General features: G+C 48.1%; 1 long non-coding RNA gene across 2 annotated transcripts in view; it reads right to left on the bottom strand.

The window, feature by feature from the left end:
• The window catches only part of LOC110357150 (uncharacterized), a 69,157-nt gene that overhangs the window by 13,988 nt on the left and 30,660 nt on the right, over nucleotides 1-24,509 (bottom strand). Inside the window, exon 3 of one of the 2 annotated variants that reach the window (XR_010473525.1) lies at nucleotides 5,926-6,053. The exons of the other annotated variant lie outside the window; for it this stretch is intronic. This is a non-coding gene — a long non-coding RNA (uncharacterized LOC110357150). The remainder of the gene's footprint in view (nucleotides 1-5,925; nucleotides 6,054-24,509) is intronic. 2 annotated transcript variants of the gene reach the window in all.

The following is a 24,509-nucleotide window of genomic DNA, read 5'->3' as shown; positions in this document are numbered from 1 at the left end:
TGGGGTGCAGCTCTTGCCCAGTGCCCTGGGATGCATGGCCAGCTGGCGCCAGGCACCAATCCTCTGCTATGAGAAAAATATCCAAATAAAATAGCTCACAGGTTTCTGCCCCTTCCCCCCTTTCCCCATTTGAAACTGAAACAGGATTTCAGCAAACACAAAGTCCCTCCAGGTAGAGAACTGTGGGCAGGTGGCTTTGAGAGGAGGGCAGAGAGGTGTCCAAGGGATAGGTCCTGCTCTCCTCTGTCCTCCTCGCTAGCTGACACAAGTGGCGTAACCGCACTTGGCCAATGAGGAGCCTGGGCACTGCTCCTGGTAGCTTACTTGGGTAGAGGTGGTGCCATGACAGCCAAATCTCTAGAGGTTTTTAGGCACCTTGCCTCTTTGATGATGGCCAGTCAGTGAGCGCTGTAGGTGCTGCACACTTCAGTTCCCTCTGCCTTTGCATCCCAGGATTTGTCCCTGTGGCATGGGGAGCAAGGAGGACACCCAGAGACTCCTGCCTTTGCATTTTGTGGCACTGGGAGAGGAGTGGGATGGATGTGTGATGGAGTAATGTGAGCCAAGGGTTTCACACACAGGTTAGGGAATTAAGCAAAAGAGACAAATTAGCCTAGACAATAGGAGATCTTTTTCACTGGGGGAGTACTTGGGGGAGAGGGAGATAATTAAATGTTGCTTCATCAAAGCAGAGGCAGTTTGCAAGCTGCTCTCCCTTGTAACTCTATCGTGTTCATCTCCCAGGACAGACCACGAGGGCCAGCAGCCATCCCCTGCACCAGTATCGGGTGCCCTCCCTCCCCTGGGAGCACGGGGAGGGGATGGGGCTGTCTTGGTAGAGGGATGGGCTGGCTAGGAGGAGGGTTTGGGTTGGGGGCTGTAGGAAGGAGAGGGTGTTGGTATCTCGTTACAGGCCTTAGATCTCTGGAGGGGAAAAGAAAAGGGGAAAAAAAAAACAAAAAAACAACAAACCCAAACCACAGCCCTTTGTTAGAAATGCTGTCCGGGAAGGAAGGAAGAAGACAGGAACAGCTCAAATTCAGTCCTTCGATAATTGAAGCTTGCAAAAGAATAAGAGTGGAGGGGGAAAAAAAAAAAAAAGGGCTTTCCCTCCTCCCACCTGCTCCCAAAACAGGGCTGAACAGGGCTGCCTTCCATGGGAACAAAGGGATGTGGGGAGAATGGGCTTTTGCTTGATTCCACCGTGGCTGGGAGGGAGCAGCGGGACAAGCATGTGGCCCTGCGGATGGGAGCCCCTCATCAAAGCCAGGGACAAAAGGGGAGGAAAAGTGTCTTTCTGTTTTACTGTTCATCAGAACAGGACACCAACTTCTTGATTCAAGGAAAATCTTGCAACTGAAGACAAAAACACGTGTATTCCAAAACTGAGCAGAAAGAAGCCAAACCCCTGTGTTTTCTGCTAAGCAAAGTAAAGGAGAAGGAAATCCAACTGCTCAGCAACCCACAAATGCTTCCTGCCATGATTTGGCTGATCAGAGCCTCTTAAAAAAATACATGTAAAACCAGTACAATCTGGAATTTGATTTTGCATCACCGCAGGGGCCTGGGGGAGGTCTCAGGGGCTCTGTGGGGGCAGGTGAAAGGGAGTGGTGCATGATGTGGAAAAGGCTTACCATGCACCCACCTGCTGCATGTCTCAGGACCTCATATATGTCTCTGGGTTTAGTGATGCTGATGAAGAGCAATCAACACACACTCATAACAGACTCTTAGCAAACTCCCCCTTTTACGTGTCCAAGGGGTTGTCCTTTTTTTTTTTTTTCTTTGTCTACCACCTCTACTACTTCTTCCATCATCAGGCCTCAAATGGTGTTTTTCCCCAAGCGACCTCTGCTTTTCCAGCTGAGAATGATACTGCTGAAACCTTGTCTGGCAAATAGCATGTGGAAGCTGGGGCAGAAAGGTTTTACATCCAGATTTACCTATGGTATCGAGCAAAGCCAGTCAGTCGCTCTTCCGTGCCTCAGTTTCTTCACCCAATAACAGCATAATACGCTTTCTGGGTCCGGTAAGTCTCATGTGGGAACCTGAGGGAAGCTCCCAGCTCCTTGCTGACAGGCACTAGGAATGTGTAACAGCCCTCTTGTCAGTTGTGTGCTCCACCAGATGTCAGGGCAGAAAGGATGCTGCTCCCTGCCATGTGGCACCACATCTCTGTGGCTTTTTGATTCCTTCTCCATTCAGAGCTGCAGCTCTGAGATCCCAGCTTTTACACCTCAGACCCCAAGGCACCAGGGCCTTCACGGTGTGTGCTGTTTGTCACGGAGATGAGACACGTAGCTTGATGCAGATGCTGGGGAGCCACTACCATCCAAATGTGGGGCTGCTGGTGGAGGAAGCATTGCTCTGAGCTCCTGTCTGCCAGAATGGAGCTCTGCTAGGATAAAGATAAATACCCCGCCCCCCAAAAGCTCAAGAAACAGAAAATAAAAGAGATACAAAGAGACCATTTTAAAACAGCTGATGTCATGACTCCTGGAGGCTCGTTTTGCAAGGTCAGCATCGCAGGTTTTGCAGTGCTGCTGTGGGGTGACAACAGCTGACTGTTGCACCGGGCTGGACAGAGATGGGAGCACGCTTTCTGCCCTGGCCACAGACCTGCTGGCTGATTTGGGGCTCATCATTTACACCTCCAAGGGTTTCTTTTCACCTGCTTGGCCCATCTACATCAGGGCTTTTTTTGATGGAGATGATCTTCCACATGCCTGGGACGGCCTGCGGTGGGATCCATTTATCATCTGGGATCTTGAGGCTATTTGGGAGTGCAGCAAGAGGCAGTTTTCCAAAGGCTGATGAAGTTGTGTGCTTTGGTTGCACTGTCTGAATGAGTAGCCTTGCTCTACTCTCAAACTGTGTGCCCACTCCTAGGGACCAGGGATATTTGCATCCTTTAAAACTAAAGGAGGGGAAATACCCCAAATCTCTTTCCCCACCCTGCCTGATTCCCACAGTCCAGCCTGGTGCAGCTCAGTGGTTCCCTGGTGCTTGGTGCCCTCTGAGTCTTCACACTAGGAGGGCTCAGGACATGAGGCCAATCAAGCAATTGGATTGCCTTAACACGCCTTAGTGCTTTATAATACCTGCCATTCTCCATGGTTGAGTCTGTTTCTGATGCTTGCCATATTTGAGGGTTATACTGCCGTGCTTTCCATGGTCTGCGCTGCCCTTCTGCTAAACGCTGCCTTCTGTCTTGCTTAGTTAATGGTTAACGTGGTTGCCATGTCCAGCCAAGGCTGGCCCTGTGGCTACCTCTGGGGCTGGCCCGGCAGGAGGGGGCTGGCGAGTCCTTCCCCAGCTCCCCAGAAGCGTTCCATACAACGCCTGTGGAAGTGTACAAAGTGTCAACCTCAGCGTAGTTTTTAACCTGGAGTGATAGCTTTACTGATTTGCCACTTTACTACTCTTGTTAATGAATTTTTAATCTTCTTAATGACATTAAACACGGAAAGTAATTAAGGAAAACAAGTTTGAAACTGCTGACTTAAACCCTTTATTCAGAACTATTTAATGTAGAATTAATTTGATTTTGCCCATTATTCAAATGAACACATTACCTTCCTGTGCATTGGCCTCTTTTCCTTTTGTGTGTGTGTTTTGTTTTATTAAATATATCATATAATGCTTTGTCCTTTTTCCTTGGAGGTAACTAGAAAGTTCCCCGCTCCCAATGACAGAAAGGGTCAGCCTTCGGCATCTCTCAGGGGTCTTGTAAAGTCTCCCTGCATCAGAAGTTCAGCTGTGCTTGGGAATGGAGGTAGCATGCCTGAAACACCAGGTTGCTACCACCTGCTCCATCAGGAGAGAAAGGAGCTTTGGTTCTCAGTGAGAGCTGCTGGACTGCATCATTAGCATGGGATGTCACATCTACTGCAGGGAGCAAGGCTACGCTGATTTAGATCAGATCACAAGGCCTCTGCAAAGCAGAAGCTGATGTAAACATCTGGGGAAAGTAAATGCTCGGCTTTGTCTTACAGTGGAAGAGAGAGCTCCTTCGTTGACATCACAAGCTAGACCCTTTATTTCCACCCTTCTTAGACATTATTGGCTCTGACCCACATGTACAAAGACAGCAGATGTTCACCTGATATTGCCCTCTTCCAGCTGATCTTTCCTTTCTCCAACCTGGCCTTTATGTAGCTATAACCCTGCCACCAATTTGAGCTGTAGCATCTGGCCTTGCGGGCCTGTTTCCATTGGGATAAGGACTCAGTGTTATTAATCAGCTGCATTCCTGCTGTGATTTTGCTAATTTACTGCATGATGTCTCCCAAATCCTGCTCTTCCTAATGCTGGGAAACAATCGTCAATAAGTTCTCAGCTGTCAAATGTCTCCTGGTCTGCCCAACCAGCAGCTTCTGTGCTTGAGAAGCTCTGCTTGCACTCTGTGTTGTTGTTACAGCCCTTTCTACTTCATCTGAATTTACTACCTGATCCCCTGTATTTGAGAACAGTGGAACCCCTACAAGTCCCCTGGATTCATCCCCCAGTCAGCTCAAAATCCAGCTCTTCCCCAGGCAGACATGGTGTTGATTTGATGGCAGGAGCATACCAGATTCCACTGCCAGTTGAGACTGAAAAGGGCAACTGGTCCTCATATCCAGAGGTCTCTCATCATCTTTGCTATCAAGAATCCCCTTCTAGCATTCCAGTGCATTGTATAAATAAGCCTTTTTCTCTGCAGCCACCTGCCTGGCAGAGTAGGTAATGTCAGTGGAGCTGCACAGGCTGGTCTGCTTGTGAAACTATGAGAGTTGTCCAAATAACTGTGTGCACACAAAGGATTGCTGGATAACAGAGTCAATTTGGGGCCATAAATCCACTAGATGTGGTGAGAGACTCAACTACAAAGAAGCGCAGCAAATGCACACCTCTGAATCCCTCTCAGACCTGAATTTGTACACAGGGGAGTATTAAAGTTCTATACAAAAAACTTTCTTTAAATTTCCCTGAGCAGAATAGGAACTTACTGAGCATTGCAGGGGGGGGAAAAACACTCATTAAAGCTGCATACAGCTCCCAGGTGCTCCCTTCATCATGGACCTGTATGACACAGTGACTACAGGAGACCAAGACCCGAATCTCAAGCTCAGTATTCAGCTGTTGGAGCAATGGCTTTTTTTTTGCAGGTTAGTGGTGAGCAGCCAGCCCTGTCCCCTGCGAGGTTTCCTTCTCTTTGCAAAGACACTGATTCGGTGTCTACTGGTAGTAACGAGATCCTTTCTCTTGGCTCCAGTACATAACTGTATCATTCCTCAAGCTGGAATATTAAACGTGCTGGCAGATTGTCATTAAAACCCTCTTTACTTTATTATGTGTTTTTGCTTCAACAGCCAAAACTGGAGGAAAGACAGAGAGCAAACGATTTTCCTGTATGCTGGCTGTAAGACACTTTGTGAGCACCAAGCTGACTGTAGCAGGACCTTTTCCCATCAGAAGCAGTGCTGTACAGCACCACGTGGGACTAGACCAGTGTTTCAGACTGTAACAGCTCCCACCAGGGTACCTGACCTCCTCATAGTCAAGATCGTGTTTTAGTGTGACAACAGATGTCATAATCCCTTTGGGCTTTTTGCAGACAGCAAACTGAGGCATTGGATAAATGAAATGACATGGAAAAAAATCAGCTGGAGAGCAGAAGAGCACTCAGGTCCCCAGAGTAGCTGGTGGCTGATCTCTCACCTTCAGCCTCTTGTGCTCTTTTACTGAGACACCTGGGTGTCACAGCATGGATACAACACGTCTGAACTGGATCCTGAAGTATCACAGTGGTCTCCATGCCCTGCTCAGCATGGACTAGGAGAACTTGCTGGGGAATGAACACCCAATTCTCCCTGCCCCATGCCTTTGTGACTTTAAGCTTTGCATTAATAAGCAAATTATTTTCATGGCTTCTCTGGAACTCACATCATGCACCAGGTCCTTGTGTGATGGGTCACCTCTTTATGCCATCATCTTAATGTCTACTGTTCATTTTGTTTCTTTCATGTCTTCTACACTTCACCCTTCCTCTGTTCCTGAAGAATGACACAAACCTGAGGAGAGACCCACAGCACTTTTTCACTGTAATGCAAATTATTCTCCTACACTCAGCAGAAAAGCAGTAGAGAAGCCACAGTTACCTTCTCCCACCCTCTTTCATCCTGGGGCACCCAGACTGGCTGCCCTTGAGCAAGCATTCCCACCACCAGAAGAGGTTCTCAGTATTAGCTGATGGCAAGAGATGTTGGGTAAGTCAGTACCAGGGGACAAGGCTAGATATGGGGAGGGGAAGATGTTGAGAGGTGAAGGGGGGCACTAGAGGAGGAGTGGAAAGGAGGAAGGATGGAGGAGAGAAAGGTGAGGGAAAACAGCAGATTTCAGGGTGGCTGCACACCTTTTCTGGTGTCAGAGGCTCTCCAGGCATCAGCCTGCTTGCAGGGCTCTGACTGGTACTCCATTTCCAATTTGGCTTGTTTGAGAGCATAAACCTCCCTCCAGTCTGGGCGCCAATAAAAGAGGCAGCTCTGCAGAGTCTGCACTCCACTGTGGCAAGCTGCCGACTTTCATTTCTTTTTACTACTGACTTTGTGTGTCTCTCGCCCCTTCCTCCCATTCTGAGGACTTTATGGACTGAGACACAGTATCCTCCTTCCCCAGAGCAGGGCCTGGCTCCAGACCTGGAATTCCAGGATATTTCCAGGGTTGTCTCCGGACAGCAGCTGCAAGCATTGCTGTCTGCAGCACCCAGCCCTGTCTGAAATGCCGCACCAAAGCTGCCATCCTGTGAGGCTGACACCCCCATCACTGACTGACATGGGACTTTTCCATCAGACCCCCTCTTTCTCCTTCCAGAAGGGCACCTATGCATCTGTGTTGCCTACCCCAGCTTTAAGAAGGCACCAAGATACCCAGGCATCTTATTTAACCCTCTTCAGATGAGGCCTGATGCCCGTTGTGGGGTGTGCTTCTCCCCACAGCCAAGGACAGCCATGCCTCACTGCTTGATGCCCCACCACTTCGCATGAATCAGCTCCACACCGTAGCTGTGGCAGACTCATAATGTATCTGAAGACCGTACGGGTGCTGCTGACTTCCCTGACTGCCGTGTGCTCTGCTCATTGCCACCTTGTCCTGGTGGAGGTGCCCACTGCTCACCCCAATCACTTGTGGGAATGTGTTTGGGGAGAAGGTTGGTACCTGTGAAAGAGACTGCTACGTCACGTGCTGCTGACTCTGCGAGCTGATTAGGCAATTAAAACGTTTCAAAGAGGAGAAGAGCAAATGACAGAGAACAAATGAAAGTGAAACACAGCCAGGAAACAACCTGGCTGGAAAATGGTACCTTACACACAATTCATCACAGTTCTGTATGCCAAACTGACAGACAAAAATCCAACTATCCTTCAGAATAGAAGTTTTGGCTGAAAAAAATGGGTTTTCCAAAGAAAGATGCCCATTTTTCCAGTAGTTTCCTCCATTACTTGTCTTTTAATGAAGGTCCAGCTCCCCTCTGTCCCTGAACAAGCACTCATTTTCTCAGAGGTGTCCACGGAAGAACCATTTCCCAGGCACAGGCTTGAACCTTGACCCTGCCACTGGTGTGTTATTCCTTTCCTGCTCCAAAGCCCTTGTTGTGCTTTGCTCTGTCCAGCCTGGCACACGGAAGCAAGTTCCAGAAAACAAAACAAACCGAGCAACCAAAAAACAAACTAAAACCAAACCAAACGAAACCCCCAAAAAACAACAGGATATTGAGAACAGTGTGATTTCAGTTTACCCAACAACTGGCCTTCTGACACCTCCCCACACCCACCTGTGTTGATTACTTTTACTGTAACCAAATGTAGCCAAGCTGTCACAGACAGCTCCAGAGCAGAACAGGAGGCATCAAGATGTTTTGTTTTGTCTTCTGATAAAAGTTCTAAGTTCTGAACTTGGTATCAACTAGCTTTGCAAATCTTGGCCTCCAGCACCCCTGCTGGCTGCTCCCTCTTCCACTCAGCAGCACACACATGGACACATGATTTCTGACATACATGTCCTGTATATTATGATTATCGCACATTTCATTATGCCCCTGTCCATGTTTTGCAAGGCACGCTCCAACATGTATGTGTCTGAATCCCCTAGACACTGGGATTACTTCAGTCCAATTTTGTCATGCTTGTGGCTGCAGTTCAGGACACATGCATGGAAATGCCCTGTGACAGTTCCATGTATGAACACACACGAAGTTGCATTTTGTCTATAAGGTCATGTATTCAGGACACAGTCTGCAAATATCTTATGGCAGAATCGTGGACAAATTTTGTTTAAAATGCAGATATTTATTTTGTCCCATCTTTACCTCCATTGTATATGTATGTGGAAGTATTTTATGAAACTGTAGGCTGTACTCTATAATATCCACTTCATATATAGCTGGTTTGTAAGTGGAGTGGTTCTTTATTCTATTTTTGCATGGGTACCAGTAAGTACACGAACAGCAGAAGAGGATGAAAGATCACACTGGGAAATCAAATATCTTGGTATTTGTGTTTGTGTTTCTTCTTCACAGGTCTCTTTTTGCCTCAAGGAGCCACTTACCGGGCTGAAATACTGCAAGATCTGGACTTCTTGTAGTATTCCTACCAGCCAGAGAGTGGAACACCCTGAGCAGAACAGATCTTACATTATTTCAGCTCCACAGAGTGCTCCCTGAGGCATCGGCGAAAAGCATAACCACAGCTACCAAGGCACAGAAAATGCTTGCAACACAGATGCAAGTGCTGAACTCTGAGAGTTCCTTCCTCAGAGGCACAAGTGGCCAGATGCTGTGTCCAGCCAGGCTGAGCCACACTGCAAAGCTCAGGGTGGGTGTCCTGCAAGAGGTCTGGCTCAAGTGAGGGTAACAGAGAGCTGAGCCCAATCCAAACGGCAGGAACAGGACTACAAGTCTTTGCAAGTTCATGGTCCATGACCGGCAGCACTCACGCTCCCAGGGTGCACAGGACATGGGAGAGCTGGAGCCAAGCTCTCTGTCATTTACACACTGCTCTTCCAGCGTCACCTCCAGGACAGAACCCCAGTTTGGGCTGGAACCATTTTGCACACAGCAGACACTGGCTCACACAGTCTGTCTGTGCTCCCCATGGGGATAGAGGATTTCAAGGTGGCTGGTGCACACCTTAGTTGGAAGGTGCCCATCTCTGATACCATACACCAGAGTTCTACACTTCCAACCTGAAACCAGACCTCAGTAAAACAAATGGTAGTTCTGGACTTGTTGTGATGCTCCTTAGTACAGGGTTTCTCATGGCTGGGTGATGGAGATCATGTGGTTTGCAAGCCAAGGATGAATTCATTTTTGCTGTCGTACAACATATCCAAAACACTCCCATGTACTCCCATAAAAACCTTTCAAATACCTTAAAGACAGACATTAGCAGAGCAGCACCAACAACAAACCAATAATGCAGACACAACCCCCAGCAATGTATCCATTTTCATCAGCAAAGCCTCTTCTGGTGGAGGATGAGGGGTGCATCCTCTCCCCTCCTTCCATCAGCACCATTGGTTGCAGTTTGCCAAATGATGTGATTGGAGTGATACACTTGCACTGCATTTCCCTTCACTTCATGGTGGATCTGGACATCAATGTATACAAAAGCCCCAGTGTCCAACTCTGCTTTATGGAAGATGGCTGAGAGCTTTGGCTTTTCTACAATAACAAAAAGGAATTTTCTATAGGGATAAATATTTTTCAAGTATCTTCTTCTGTCTTTAAAAATGTTAGGAAAAATGTTCCATTGCCTACTAACTTTGCTGATCTCTAGAAATGGCTAGAAAATAGAAATTCCAGCCTACAGGAAATTCTGTTATTTTTACATTTATTTTCATCATGAAGTGAAAAGAAAAATGGAGTGGACAGGATGGGGTAGAACAGAATGTTAATTCTGAAACAAATGCAATGCAGAAGCATGAAAATCATGTTAAAGTTTATGTTTCAATAGCACTGAAAACACAAAATGGCTTATAAATATAATGAGAAAGGCAAAAACAAATAATCCATTGCATTTCAGGTCAGTTTAAATCTCTGCCAAAAATTCCAGTCAACAGTTAACATTTCCAGAAAATGGTTCAATTTGGAGGATTCTGCATTTTCCAATGGAAAACTGGTCCATCAAAATTCTTTTTTTGATCAGCTCTCTTGATTATAGTATGCTACTAAAGAGGGATGTTTTCCGCTGTAACCATTTTTTTCTAGCTGCAGGCATGTAATTTACACTTATATTTCAACTGACTAATACCACATTAAGCATCCTCTCAGAACTGGACTTTCATTATCAGAGATTACATAACAACAAAAGAAAGCAGCTATAATGGCCAAAAAACCTGGCGCCTGTGGCAGGGCAGCCCGTGATGCTCTGCCCCACAGGAGCCCTGTGCCGAGCAGCGGGGCAGCCTGGGGGTCCCCACCCGCACCCCCCACAATGCTGCAGCGCCCCTGCGTCCTGCACCCCCCGAGGAAGCAGCCTGTGCCCTGACAGCTCTGCACTGGGCTAAACCCAGAGCAGAAACACCTCTTTCTTGTGTTTGAATCAGCTAGAGTCAAGTGGAAAAGCCATTAAGCTCTGGGCATTCTGTTCCTTCTTTTTCCCCCAAATTATTTTCTCTTTCCTTTTTCTTGCTTTGTGCTTTCTTTTCCTCTCTTCCTTCTGCTAACTCTCTCCTTCTTCTTTCTTCCCTATGATTTTGTCCTTCCTTTTAGAGTCCCATGGTAGGCATTGCCCTGTCTTCACAGCTGCATGGTTGCAGCTCATTGTACTGGCTGCTCTGGCATCCTCCCCAGCCCACCAGTCACCCCTGCACGACCAGTGGACTCGTTCTTTCCAAGGCCTGGTTTGGAAACACTAAGTTTCCCCTTCCAGTGGCTCTGGGCTTCAGCAATTCAGCAAGGACGTCATCCTAAACCCACCCTTCGAGTGACACAGCAGGCAGCCCCAGACAGGAGCTTTCCCCTCCCAGCCACCCTATTCACACAGCATTTCATCAGAAATAAAAAAGACAAGTTAATCTCTTTGGGCTGAAAATGAAGGAAACAATGGGGGTAAAAAAACGGTGAGAGAAATGATATTTCTCTCCTTCGGCAAAGGGGCAGGTTGGGGGTGGAAAGGAGTGTGGGGGGTGGGTAGAGGGAAGGAAGGTTGCTTTATTTTATTGATTTAAAAAAAACCACACACATATCCCACAGGCGCCAAAAAGCACAGGGCAATGATTAATGTCCCCTCAGAAAAAGAAATTATATAGAATAAATTAAACTACTGTGGCAGCAAATTGAAAAATAAGGATGTAAATGAGGTTTGAATACTTAATATCTGAGAAGGGGAAGCGAGTCCCGGGCACGGAGAGAATGGTGAGAAATTGTCAGCGACCCAAGGGGAGACATTCCCTTCTCCCAGCCCAGGACCCCCCTGCTCCGGGCAGGAGCCGGCAGCATGGAGCCAGTGTCGGCCGCGGAGTAGGGGCGGCTCATACCCGGAGATGGAGCCAGCCATGCTCAAGCCTGTGGTTGCTCCTCCAGCTGAGCCTTGCATGGGAATTTTCACTCCATGCAGAGACCAATATTGGGCCCAGCGACTTCAGGTGGTCTCAAAAGCAGCATTTCATGGTGCAGACTGAGGGAAAGACAGGAAGCGGCAGGGGTTTGCCTGTATTTGCTGCGTGGCCTGACGCATTTTCCCCAAGGAAGTGCGGACTGATAGTTCCTCAGCATCAGTGTCACCTCCATGTCATTCCAGCAGGGCTCTACACATTACTGTGTGCTGTTGGAAGAGAATTTTGCTACTCAAGTGAATGTGTTTGGTCTGTGCTGGATGCTTGTATTAGCAGCAACCTGGTTAAAAGTTGGGGCACGCAGACCTCCTGCTGTAGTAAGCCAGCCCAGCCCTGTCAGGCAATGTCAGTGTGTGCCAAGAGTAGAGGAAGAGAAACTACACAAAACAGGGGCGAAGGGAAAGCTGTGGTGAAGACATGCTATCTCCACATTGGACTTGTTTGTATGAAAAAATCCTGGCCATGGTCTTCCCCAGGACTTCCCCAGCTCAGGTCAGCCAGGCTGCAAGAGTGACCATGCCTGGATTTGGATGCAGGCTGGAATTTGCCATGCAAAACTGCAACAGCTCTATTAAACCCACTAGCTGTCAGATTGTGTTTCACATGCTGTGTGGTGTGGTCACTCTGGATGACAGATTAGTAGGTCTACAGAAAGCAAACTTTGGCTCCCATCTCTGGCACCAGTTTATTGCATTGCCACCATCAAGTCACTTCTTCTTTCCCCTTCCCTAGCAGGGCAACAATACAGTGCAGCAAGATCTGGCACTGAAAAGCACAGAGATTCTTCTTCAGGTATTAGGTCTGTGGAGCTGGTGGTAAGTTCTGGGAGCGAGGAAGGATCCTATGGGAAACCTGTCCTTCTGCTGCATGCTGCCATGTGCAGCCAGCCCTCAGGCTTGTTTTCCATTCTACAGATGTGGGTGAAAGATCCTGACTGGGGATTAAATGTTTTGTTTACATCAAAGCAAAACATAAGGCACAAAAAGCTTTCCTTGCAGCTCATCTCTAAGAGCTGGCTGGGCAGCAAGGGTCCACCTGTACCAGTGGGGAGGAACAGGCTGCTGATACCAGAGACAGCAAAGAGCCACTGCGGTCCTGCTTCAGGCCACAGGCTGGGTTTCTGTCCTCCTGTCACCAGTGAGAGAAGTGATGGGGCTGGAGAGAGAAAACCCAGTTATGCACAAAAATGGGAGGGAAGAAAACTGCCGCTCCAGTTCCTGCTGAACTGGGACCAGAAGGGTGGCTCAGCCTGGGGACAGCTCCTGCTCCCAGGAGCTCGCTGCTGGTTTGGGGTCAGGTGCAGACTTGGCCATGGGGAATATTTGTCAAACGGCAGAGAGGCAGAATGAAGAGGGGCAGAGTACACGGGTAACAGCCCAGCGGGGTGCCTGAGTTTGGGCTGAGGGTCCAGTAACAGAGCACCTTCCCATGCCCTTTCACCTTAACCTCAGGCACAGCCATTAACCTGACCCAATGGGAAATTAATATTCCCAAAATTGCCAGAGAGCTACTTGCTTTGGCTTATTTTCTTTCCATCTGGCTGTGGTAGAGGAGAGCCTGTCCTTAGCTTTCTGCTCAGCTGGCTCTTTCTCTTTTTATCTCTTGTCTCTCCATCTCCTATCCAGCCCCCTCTATCTCTGCATCCCCTCTCAGCTTCCCTCTGCCAGTGTGGGTAAGTGTGTGTGTGTGTGTGTGTGTGCACATGTGTTCCCCTCTCTTCCCTTCTGTCTTTTTTGTTCATATATATTTAGTATTTATTTACAAGCTTGATTTTTTTCCCTCTGAGTGAAGCCAGGCATGCACAGAAATCCTTAAGATGCTATAAAGCCGCTGAGGTATAAAATGGAAAGTGCTTAGCCTGCCTGTACAGAAATATCTCACTGCGCCGCACTGGAAGCCACCGAAGCTGGGCACTGTAAATCTCATAGAGTTTAGCTTGTTTGTTTACACCATGACGATGATCTAAAGAGAAAAAGAGGGAGAGGGAGAGGGAGAAGCTCTCAGTACCCCTGTCAGGCCACGGCACGTATCCCCTCCCCAAACCATTTATTGGGCCTCATGAGCAGGGTGCCTTCCAGTCCCATAGATGGCAGCTGGGCCAGCGGTGCCACCGCAGCCCAGCTGAGGACAGCTCAATGGTGGGGCAGGGGAGACGTGGCCTCTTTGATGTTGTCCTTCCCAGGAGAGAGGGCAAGGTGGCTTCTGCGTTTCTCAAGGCCACTCTGAGACATGTTAGGAGGATCTCCCACTGCTGGAACACAGTGGGCTTTCTTGCTTAGTACTTGCTGGTCAATCCAAGTCTCTGTTTGACTGTTCAGCCTTGGCCTCAGTGGCTTTCAGAGGCCACCATGAACAGCCACCAAAGGTCTTCCTAAAGACTTAGAAACGGTCCTTGCTAGAAGCAATGAGCCAAAGAAAACCTGAACCTGGGGGAAAACGGTTCAAATTTTGACTCCTTTGTTACCTTGCATGAACGAGGGTCCCTGTTTGAAACCCATCATGCCCATGTCCCTGAAGCAGAGCTCCACCACCACCCTTCTTTTCAAGCCCATCTCTACAACAGGGCCCAAGTGAGGATCCCACATGCTAACCTCTGGTGGGGCTCTGGTCTTGCTCCCACTGTCTCCAGGTAGGTCCAGCTGTCACTCTGGGGGACACTGGCACCTCAGCACACACCAGGATGGGCCCTGCCATTTGATGCTGCCCCACAAAGTGATCCCCTCACTCCTCTCCTGCATGGCTGTGCTGGCAGCCAAACTGCCAGAGCTGAGTTGGATTCACGTGCTGCCCCTGCAGAAAGGAATGGTGCAGAGCCCTGGAGAGTACAGAGCAGGAGAGCCCCTGTTTCACAGATCTCCACTGTGATCGTGGAGGACCAGCAGCCAAATTTCTTCATATGCCAAACACAGTGGTCTCCATCTGAGCAAAAGATGGAGCCATGGTAGCATAGGTGAGACGAGATTTGAGAAGGAAAGGAAAGCCAAAACAGTTTTAATCAGAAACTGTAAGTGCTATATATAGTACAGTAGCTGAAAAACACTGGAAAATGTGAGAGCCTGCAGTGACAGAACTGTAAAAACATATCTTGTTTAAAAAAACAGCAGCCTGCTATACTTGTTCTTACATCACATGTGGGAAATTTAGCCTGCAATGCTGATGTGACCTGATCCAAACCACACACGGAGGTTGCTGTGGATCTGAGAGTTGAACTCAGGTGTCCTAGATATCAGACCCACTCTAACAGGGAATGTATAAAAGGCCCAGACACAGAAAAAAAAAAAAAATAAAAAATCAGATGTCTCAAGTATTAATGGGCAGAGAAAGTAGGAAGGAATTCTACCTGCTCCATGGGTGGCTGCACACAGCTGAGGGTGCCAGGACCACCAATCTGTCTCCCAGCTTCAGCACCACATGGCATACACAGAGAAACTCTTGCTTTGCCATCAGTCTGCGTGGATGTGCACTGTCCAGATACAGCAGTGGAAGAGAACATTGGGGTTCAACATCTACTTGGCACACTGGTGGGTTTGCATCTCTTTCTCTGAGCACCCATTGGAAAGACAGCTCCATCCATCCTCTCCCCCCAAAAAAACCGCAAGCATGAAACCTATAGATAAACAGTTGCAGGTGTTGACTCAAGCTCTTCTGTACCCTGCTATTCCTAAAAGCTGCTGTGCTTCCTAGGCAAGAAGAGGAGAAATTGGTGGAAAGTGCAAAAGCAATCACTCCTTGCATTGCTGCTGCAGCATGCTAAGAGGGTGCAAGAGTGCTCCCTGTGGGAAGGTGACTGGTTCATGGTGTTATGCTGGGTGAGAGCTGCAAGAGCCTTTCACCACTGGAGCCAGAGAGAACAGAATCTCAAAGTCCCTGCTTGCAAAGACAATCTGCGTTAAGGCTTGTTGGCAGAAAGGAAGGTAATGTTTTTGTAGGACCTACAGCAAGGCAATGACTTGTCTGTGCATTCTGACACATTCCTCCTCCTAGGGATGCACACATGTTGTGAAAGACTTCCCATCACTGCTTGAGGAGAAACTGAGTCCTGCCACAAAGATAAAGAGTTCACGCACAGTAAGGTTGGATTAGCCTTGAAATCTTTTCTCTTGATCTTTTGCTGAAATCCTTCTTTTTTTTGTTTGCTTTTCTCTTCCTTCCCAAATGGCTTCCTGGCCTCTTCTTTAAGGGGCAGGCCAGGGCCCAGAGTAGGGGTCTCCACAGCGCTGAGAACAGGCCCCCAGACAGCCGCAGCGAAAGGGATGCTGCAATCCTAAATGCCCTGTGCGCTCTACATATTGTGGAAAAAGCTGTTGCATTCATCAATGTCAGATGCAGAGTTTGAATAAATTTGAATGCACTCAAGCGTGTTCCCTGCAGTTTTCTGTAATATCACTTTCCAGTTTGAATATTTCACTTACTTTTTTTTCAAATTCCTTTTTATCCACCAGTTTTTCCTCCTTTTCATTCTCTGCTCCCATCCTCTTCTTCCACCTTATTCCCCTCTCCAGGTTTTTATGTTAGCAACCCAAGCACCTGGACAAGGAAGCCATGCTGCAAGCTTCCTCTCAGCAGTGTCCTGGAAAAGGCAGTCACTTCTGGCACTGTACTCACGCCTTCCCAGCTGTTGGCCGGCTTGAACATCTTCTCACTGCAGAACAACACCCCAAGGGATGCTGTGTCTAGGAGAAATAAAGTGTTTGCAAGGCATCGGTGAAAGATCAGCTTGTGAGGGTCTCACAAGTGTTTCTCAGTTGCCTTGGCCCACTGGCTGAGTCCTCTGGGGCTCTGACAGTGGAAAGGGGACAACACCATGAAACAGTGTCATGAGCAGGGACACAGCTACCCATGTGACCTGAAGGTCAGAGCTAGTTGCTGTGAAGCAGCAGGTCTGCAACTGATCTGCTGGCATTACATGGAGGTGTCCCAAAGTTACTCCAGGGCAAACAGTGTAAACCGAACTCATTATTTCCTTCCTCCTCTTTGCCATTGGCCTGGAGTAAACCTATCAACCTCTTTAGAATCCCACACTTCAATGTGTCCTCTGTAATGGAAACTGAACTTATGAGTGTGTTCGTAGACCACTGAGTGATACAAGCTAAGCAGACCTGCTAAAGGGTTAATTACACCCTTGACCAGCCAAAAAAAAGGGGGTGCTATTTGTAATCCTGAGTTTGGGTTAAGTTTCCATGTCTTCTGTACAAGTAGCAGGAGACAAGGAAGAGAAATGGCTTGTGCCAACCTGACCAGACAGGCATCCCTGAGATGGTCAGTCCTTGCCCAGCACTGTGTGTCCTGGGGACAGAGCGGGGAGCATGTTGCGGACTTGCAGGGGGCAAAGGCCTGATGGCACCAGAGAATGCATGAATTCTGCTGCTTATATTGAGAATTCACTGCTCTCCCTTGTAGTGAAAACTCTATGATCTTGTGACTAACCACTTTCCCCTTTCACTGTTTTTGATTTATATCCCATTACTTCGCCTGTTTGTGCCTTGCAGACATGAATTTTTTCCCTGACATCTCCTATGCAGCAGCCACGTCAAAACCTTTGATAAAATAATAGTGGTAAGACGTTTGCATGGCTGTTTTTATGTTTCCAGGGATATAGACATCAATTAAAACTCTTCATACAATCTGATCCATCGTTATTAAAGGCATTAATACTGGCACGCCCCTCAGATTAGGGGCTGCTCACCGGGCGATGGAGGGAAGCAGGCAACATTGTCCGCATGCGTCCCCTTTCTGCTCAGCTCCCACAGGGACGTTTCCTGCAGAACAACTGGCACAGACTACCGAGGGCACCAGTGGCTGTACTGAACTGGTTAGGGGTGGAACAGGGCAAAGGCATTCCATGGACCAGAAAAGCACAGCGCTGCCCTCCCAACACCTCTCATATCCCCATGCGACCTTGAATAACAAATGCCAACTCTGCCACTTACTCCCACCCAGACTGAAGGTGTCTGAGTTGCCTGAATGTCTGCCTTGAGGAATGGCTGGAGAGGGCAGCTGAGGCTGCAGCCATGAGGTGCTTGGTGCTGAGCATTCACTCAAGAAAAGGCAACCTTCAACAATATAGGTAAGTGGAGAGGAAGAGAATGTGCACTTTTCCTATTGCAACTCATGTAGCATTTCCTCGTCAAAGATGTCCACATTACCAAATAGAAGAAGCACCTCTTAACCAGAAGGAAACTGAGGTTGCATAGGTTATATTGTTAAATATGCCAGAGCAAGTACCTAATTGAAGGAAAAAATAGGCATTTCAGTGGTCAGACGGTGAAAAATGTCAGTGTCATCACCCAGGGTTTCAGTTTGTAAGGAACCAGAAGGTCTGAATTATAGCTCCCTGCAGTCCTGACCAAACCCATATGTGCCCAGCTTTTCTTATTCAATACAGCCCAAAGCAATTCCTGCTGGAGCTGGAAACAGTTGGTGTTCCCATGTAACATTCTTACAATGCCTCTCATTGGGGGAAATATGAATTTGCAGCAAACATTTCTGGAGGCAAGATCTTCCCATTTTCCCTCCAGCATCTCCACTGCCCAGAACCCATGTTCCTCTTGTTGGCACTGTACGATGAGGACAAAGGCTCCCTTTGGTGATGATGCCTGTCCCAGTGCTGTCAGCAGACTCTACAATCGAAGTGAAACTACTACCTGTTCTAGGAAATCTTTCCTTCATGCAGTTTTCCAAATCTTCCTTCAATGTAGCAACAAGATGTAGGAAATCCTGCTCAATGCATGGTCGTTTACAGGCTACTGCTGTCTCTGCTATATTTACATTATTCCCATTTTTTTCTCCTTTTTTTTTTTTTTTTTTCATCTCTTGCCTTCCCTTCTTGACCAGCAGGAAGGAAAAACTAGTCCTTCTGCCTGGCATTTCCCATGAGAAAAGACAGTCAATATGACACAGAATAGCTCCTGGTTTCCTCTCCCAGTCACACCAGCCACCTTCCCTCTGCATTCCTGAGGTCCAGGTGAAAGTGGTCAAGAAATGGTGGAAGACAGATGGGGACCATATCTTAGGAGACAACCTCCACCAGTAGTGACAATCCCTCCCCACAGGTGCAAAGGCTTTGAAATATACCAGGGCTTGGTGACAGCATGGACCCTGGGAGGCAATGGCTTTTCTTCTGTTCTGACTATAAGGCATGGGAAGATACCAGCCCAGCAGTTACTTTCTTGATGGCTCACCAAGCAGGATAAAGATGTGGAGAACTCCCTGGAGTATTGGCTCCCCTAGTTTTGCCCTGGGATGGTGGGGTGGAAAGATGGGACAAAAAACTCCCCTTCCTCATTCAACGGGAACTTCGGGACCCTCCTGCTTGCCAGGCACCTCCTCACATCCCAGCACAGCTGTCCCCTGCCCCCCAGTTTGTGCTATGGGCCTGCAGCTGAGACAGGCAGTGCTAAGGAAAATCACCCCCCACTATGAAAGCCGGGGGGTGGTGGTGGAGCAAGGTGTGTGTACATCCTCCATTTTGGCATCTCTTTTTAAACACTGGCTTTCCATTGCCCCAGGGGAGCTGAGGGGGAAGCATGTGTCTCTCAGGCACACAGCAGCCCTGACTGGGTAACGGTGCAGAACGCAAAGTGTTGTCTATTAGGTAGGAGACTGGTTAATACAAAGAGTTGTTGGTAATAACAATGTCCTTTCAGCGGTGACAGAGACAAAGTACCTGCATGTGGCGTGTACCACTGCGTGCAGCGAGTGATGGTCGCAGGGAAGCTTTGGAGATCATTTGAATTTCACATCCAGGGAGAGTCGGCCTATCATTAAAAAACCCTAATTTCAGTGTCAGGTGGAGTTCCAGGTAATCGATCATGGTGTCAGCTGGCACAGGCTCCCCCTGCCTCCTTGCCTTGCCTCCAAGTCAGCCTTGTTTTTTTCCAATTAAACTTGTTGCTGGGATCCAGAGGGAAGTGCGGGACTGCAGGAAAGGCACAGCACATGGCCCTCCTCAGTGCCAGTGAGGTGGGGGCTGATGGGGCCAGGAAGGTGGGTCTGAGGGCTGGTGGGTGATGAGAATGGTTGGGGGTAAATAAAGAGGATGCTAAGAAAATTATCTTTGCTGCAGCAAGGGGCAAAAGGAGCTTGCAGTGGGGGAGTCTCAAAACATCATTGCCTCTCGGAGAAGGCATTGCATGAGACCCTCCATGCATTACTGATGCTGTCAAGCCCCACCAACTGGTTTTTCTGCCTCCCACATCCTCCCTGCGCCCATCAGTCTTTCAAACCCCTGTGTCACTGTGGGTCTCGCCCTGTATTCACTGTCCTTGTCCTTCATCTCACTCTTTTCCTCCCCCATACCCACACAGGAATCCCCGACATCCCCAGCCCCTCTCAGCCCTCACCAGCCAGCTCTCCAGAGTCCAACTCTTGTTCTCCAGAGTCAGATTCCATTTAATAGCTACCATAAGGATCCAGGTTCCTCTCTACAGCCTCAGTTACCAGGGCAACATTTTTGGCAAGAGAATTTTTTGGTTACAAAACAACCTTCCTCTTTCCCCAAAGGTCAAATTTGCATGAAGAATTGTCATCAATAGAAACGTACTCTGTTCCCCATCATATTTCAGCCCAGTTTTAAAACTCCTATCTGTAACCAAAGTTGACTAAAGAGGCTTCGTACAGGGGGAGAAAGATACTTCCAAAAAAATGGCAATAAAACCATGCTTTAGAAAACGGAAGGAATCTGTTTGAAAAAGAGCTTTAAATTCCTACACATGATCTGCAAGAAATCTCATTGCAATCCTGCTACATAGATATGATATTGAAATAGAAATATTTCTACAACATTTGCTCATTCCTTTGACTAGTTCTGCTTGCCACTGTGACTGTTTTGTAGCTAAGGTTTAGGAGCAGTAATACAGCTAACATTTATTGATGCTTATATCTACAGATCAGAAATAACAGCCCTAAGCAAGAACAGGACTGTGTGTCCCACATATGTAGTGAAAGACAGCTGTTGAGCCAAAAAAGGTGAAAACAAACCGGGCCAGACCCCTCATACTATCTGAGAGGCAGGACATGGACACACAGAGAATGAGACACCTTGTTTTATGCAGGACTGAGGTGCATCACCCCAACAGGATGGTTCAGAAGAAAGGGGCTGCAGCAGGGATAAGAGATGAGGAACATGGAATTTGGGGGCAGGGTTGCCCTGGTGGACTTCCTTCCTATGCTCAGGGTTTTCATGCTCAAGTGATTTCTAAAGCCACAGCAAAGCAGAGGGAGGTGGCTCCGAAGGTCAGTGGGGGGTGAGCCAAGGTCTCGCAGCCAGAGATCACCAGGGGCTGGCTGAATGGGTCATTCAGGGTTGAGCAGTGGGGTTTATAATGTGGATGGTCAGCAGACATGAGTTGGAGGGAAAACATAAAATTGACCTAGACTGCAGGTGCAGGCACAGCTGGAGAGCAAGCATTGAGGAGGTAGCAGGTGGAACAGTGCAGGCAAGCAGCTAGATTGGCCATCTCTGTGGTGCCCATCTCTGCCAAGCCCTCATCTGACTTGTCCGAGTATCCACATGACCAGGAAAGGTCAAACTGGTCTAACTGCAGCACTGCAGAAATGCGATCTTTGTTTCCAAGACAGAAATTGGGCAGTGGGAAAGACATTGCTGTAACGCTTAACCATAGATCTGGGCAGGGAGCCCGAATGCAGAAAGTCGAGGTTAGCACCATTCATTCTTGGATCAAAGGTCGTTGTGGATCAGGAACATCCAGCCAAGGCTGGAAATCTCTCATGCACAGTAAATTTGCCATCTCATTTATGCCAGTGCTGCAGAGTGACAGTGCACCAAGAGACGGTGGTCATTTTGGAGAGTTTGCTAAGCTGTAGCTCCATGATGTATGAGAACCTGGTGAAGAGCCCTGCCTTCCCTCTTCCTCACATGGATCTGTGCTGGGCCAGGTGCGAGCAGCAGAGACCTTCCTCATGGCCTTCGAAGCTGGGTACATAGACAGGATTTTACTTCTAGCCACCTAGTCCTCCCAGGACCTGGGACCACTCTTGATCTTGAGCCATATCAGCTAGGAACAGGACTCCTGCAGCTGATAGTTTTGCCTAGATGGTGTCAGTTGCGGTGGGGACCACATCAAGACACTTCTCGTTTCTCAGTCTGGTTAGCCAGCCAGGCACTATTTGCAACCCAGTTGACTGTAGAAGGTCTTCAGTGGGGAGCCTGGGCTCACTGCACTGGATCCTTAGGAAGTGGCCTGGACTGATCTGCCACAATGTTCTTCAAGCACAAAGACTACTATTTATTTTTGCAGGGCTCCAAGACAAAGACACGTGAGGAAGAGCAGGAGTCGGTTACTATCTGCAAGGTGTACTAGTCACTTCTTGCCACTACTGAGCTTGCTGATCTGCAGTTGGAGAAGTTCATTTCTCATCTGACTGTGGGGTAGAGAGAGACCTGGCCTAAGCTTGGCTCTTCTGGCTGCCAGCTGAAGGGAAGGTACTATCCATGATCCCTCACAGAAGAGCTGGCAATGGCTGTGGCTTGTTGAGGTCACCTTTATGGTGCAGGTCCCTGAAGGATAAACCTCAATGCCCAGGCTGAAGCATTTTGCTCTGTGCTCTCAGAGGAGGGCAGGCTTGGAGCTATGGCGATGCTGTGTTCCCCAGCTGGGTACATACTGAGGTGTAAAACCAAGCTCATCTCCCCACTGCTGCATGGATACCTGAGCACGCAGATAGATGCAAAACAGGCTCAAGGACTGGGGACTGGAAGGGGGACACTCACGGTCTGAGGTCAGTTTGCAGCTCAGAGGGTGATTCTCTGTGTGATCTGGTGTGAAGCACCTCACCCCTGGTCTTTGGTTCCTTCTCTTCAGCAGGTGTATGGCCTACCAATTCATTCTGCCTGCATGGTCTCTTTGATGCTGGCAATGGCTCTCCCTGCAACCTTGCACAACATCCCAGTTCAGCCCATCTGCAATGACAGGAGCTGCTGCAATGGAAATAGCAATGTTGGAATGAGTGATAATGCATAATGGGAGAAGGTAAGTCTGGAGCTGACAGTCTTCACCTCCTAAGCTTACGGTAACAGTGACAAATCTCTCATCGTTTGTTCCTTCCTTGCCTGGCACTTTTGCTTCTCTTTAAATGGAGTTTATCATGGTGCAATGGGCTTTTTTCCAAGTTAATGTCTGTCAGCTCCAATTTGTTCAAACGACCTTTGTAGTCTCAGGGGAATTTTAAAAATAAATAAAGAAAGGCCTGCTGGAGTGCTTAGGGAGGGTTTCACCTGACAGTCAATGATAGAGACACCTCAGAGCCTGCGAGCACTGCGTACTCCCAGGACCAAGCCAGGGGAAATGGGCTGATTAGGGAAAAGACTCTGGGGTCTCAGGGATGTCCGCTTGATGGAAGAGAGGACAGGGCTGAGCCACAGACACAGGGCTGCAGCTGGCAGGGAAGGGGAGCATGCAGCACCCAGTTCCCTGAATCTTTCTCTGAGTCCCATCACCCTTACAGCAGGTACCTGGCTTTCCCTGTTGCGTGTGGGCTGTAAAGCAGGTTGCAGAAACCACAGGGCCGTCAAGAACTATTGAACATCCATCAGCTGGCATTTGGGCATGAACAAGGCATATGGTGTATAAAGATCCCTTTGGCTCAGTAAACAATGCTCCACAAGGCCAGAGTTCAATGACAATCAAGGCTTAGAATTAGTGCTCTGCCTTCCATGATTGTGGCAAAAACCCAGTTCTTGCAAGCTGTCTCCCACCCAGCCTTCCCTCCAGACCTTCTCTGAGTCAGCAGATATTTGCATGGCCTCAAGGATCTTGGCTTCAGCCCAGATATGGAAGATCCAGCCCAGGTCTGGATCCTAGTGTTCACAAGGAGTTGGAGGGCTCTTTTGGCTTATGTAGGGCCATCAGAATACAAGACATTATTATTATTTTCTTATAAATTCTTCTTAAGCTTGACCTAAACAAGGAACACACCTCACCTGTTATCTCACACATACAGACAAACATGTACAGCCCTAAGAGGGAGGAAAATAGTGGTATTGTATTTGCAGAGCTAGGAAGAGCATCGGCACACTGTGTTCAAATTCTCCTGGTGCCAGATATGAGTCATAAACCGGGCCAAAACGAGAGAGTCGTTGTAGGATTGTCTAGCAAGACCCATGGCAGAGGACAAGCCAAGGTGGGAGTCTGCTACATCAGCAAGGTCCTGCAACCAACCCAACTCCATTACAAGCAAAGCCTCCCACTGCTGTCTGAAATGGTGGTACTTCTTATACTATGTGATGCTGTCTGTGACGCAGCACCTGGGACTCGGCATACTGAGATCAAAGGATATTAGGACATTAGGAGATTGCTACTTTAGCAGAATTCTAGCTTTAGGACCAAAATATGAATATATTTGCAACAACTTTGAGGTCCCTTTCAATCCCTAGCATTCTGTGATTCTGTGTGACAGCGCATCGTAATGCTGGGATTGCAAATATGGCAGCATATTTCTTGTCTGCTATTCTCTGTTCGCAACACTAGGTACATTTCTGGAGTGTAAATGAGAGGTGCGTTTGGCCTCAAACCTTCCGTAGTTGACGACATAGCTATCAAGAGATTTGTAGATGAGTCCTTATAACTGACCTTTGACACTATCAACTTTCTCAACATTAAAAACAAACAAACAAACAAACAAACTATTACCTTGATGGGTTGTTAAGGGGGGACAGTGAACATAAACACAGTCAGCCATGTCTGCCTGAGTCTGTAGACAGCCTGGACTGTAGCTGAGAAAGGCAGATCTGCCTACACTCATCTCAGTATGTCAGCTCTGAAACCCAGTGCTGACACTTTAGAAAGAACTACTCAAACGGCTTTCCTAGCTGCAAATTTTTGCAGATGCCTGCAACTCTCTTAATTAGTCACCAGTCCCAGGTCATTTTCTGGTTCTCTCAAGAAGGCAAAACA

The sequence above is a fragment of the Columba livia genome, chromosome 6, assembly GCF_036013475.1.
Source record: "Columba livia isolate bColLiv1 breed racing homer chromosome 6, bColLiv1.pat.W.v2, whole genome shotgun sequence".
Classification (NCBI taxonomy): Eukaryota; Metazoa; Chordata; class Aves; order Columbiformes; family Columbidae; genus Columba; species Columba livia.
This window is presented reverse-complemented; position numbering and strand designations above follow the sequence as displayed.